At 40.7% G+C, this 1,287-nt stretch overlaps 1 long non-coding RNA gene across 1 annotated transcript; it reads left to right on the top strand.

Moving 5' to 3' along the window:
* The first annotated feature begins 423 nt into the window (after nt 1-423).
* Nucleotides 424-1,266, top strand: LOC107682880 (uncharacterized). The gene is made up of 3 exons (XR_001633613.1): nt 424-438; nt 565-696; nt 1,207-1,266. It is a non-coding gene; the product is annotated as an uncharacterized LOC107682880 (long non-coding RNA).
* Nucleotides 1,267-1,287: the final 21 nt, after the last annotated feature.

Below are 1,287 nucleotides of genomic sequence, written 5' to 3'. Positions count from 1 at the left end.
TTAGTTGTTGTTAGCAAGCAGGCTAATCAAGGTCAGTCTACCGGTGGGTCATGAGGAAATCCACCGAATTCAATCGAAAAATAACTTACCCCCCGATTTATGTTGTCAAATACCGCTTCTCCAGCCTGATCAAACACCCTCTCGAAGACAACAGCTCCCACCATGATGGTTATAGCGAAAGTTGACGTTCTTCTGAAGAGCAGATTGTAGACACTTCTTGCGAGCGCCATGATGGTCAATGCAGTCTTCCGGAAGAGTGGGCGGAGCGATGAGCTGTCAATCAAACCCCTCGACCAACGAGGCTATTCCATTCAAATATTTATTTAAGATAAATACATTTTAAAGCAAAGCGAATACATTTTAAATGTTTTTATTTATTTTTACGACAACGTAAACATATTTAAACACGTACAATTATCTCGTCTAATAAACAGAAATGTAACAGCAATCTGACATTGGAAATTAGTATATTCCCTGTGTTTACTATATAATTTACTATTTTACTTCTAAATAGTCAACATTTGAGGGTAATATTGTAGTAATTTAATCAATTATAGTTATTAGGCACCCCCTATAAGAAGCGAATGGAATATTCCTGCCCCTCTCCCGCAGCCGTTTGGTTTCCTCCGTCACCCGGTAGATTTTCCCACGTGACCGCTGCGACTTCCTTTCTTGTGGCAGCCATCGAGAGCAATGGTGAGGATTTTACCGAAACCGAACAATCTGAATCAATCCTGTGCGTTATACATGTTAAACGACCCCGAGAGAGAGTTTAAAATACACCTGGAGTTGTGCGCTAGAGTTTGAGCACGGTATTTGAAATGGTGATCTTGTAATAAAGTGAATTTTGAGTGATGAAGCGATGTCCAGCAGTGCTCTTTAGCCTGTTAGCGGCGCGGACAGCTTTAATTGCAATTATGAATACATAAAGTTAATATTATGGAGTTGCTTTTGGATATTGTGGCTTTCAGCCGTCGAACAGAAGCGACAGTTAGAAGCTGTTTAGACGCAGCGAGTGCGACTGACAAAGCATTATTATCAGAAAGCCCTGATATTCGTAGGCAATTGATTCTGAAGAAAAACCTACGTGTTTGTAAGTTTTTTGATAGTCGTGCACAGTTCCAGTAGTCCCTTGTAATAGTTCTTTTATTAATACAAAAATGGTTTGACGTGATTAAACGCTAATGAATAATGTGTGTTTTGCAGGCAAAGATCAAGGCCAGAGACCTGCGCGGAAAGAAGAAGGAGGAGCTGCTGAAGCAGCTGGATGATCTGAAGGTGGAGCTT

This window comes from Sinocyclocheilus anshuiensis, unplaced genomic scaffold (genome assembly GCF_001515605.1).
Source record: "Sinocyclocheilus anshuiensis isolate Anshui unplaced genomic scaffold, SAMN03320099.WGS_v1.1 C32684163, whole genome shotgun sequence".
Taxonomy (NCBI): Eukaryota; Metazoa; Chordata; class Actinopteri; order Cypriniformes; family Cyprinidae; genus Sinocyclocheilus; species Sinocyclocheilus anshuiensis.
The sequence above is the reverse complement of the archived record's forward strand: the minus strand, read 5'-3'. Positions and strand labels throughout refer to the sequence as shown.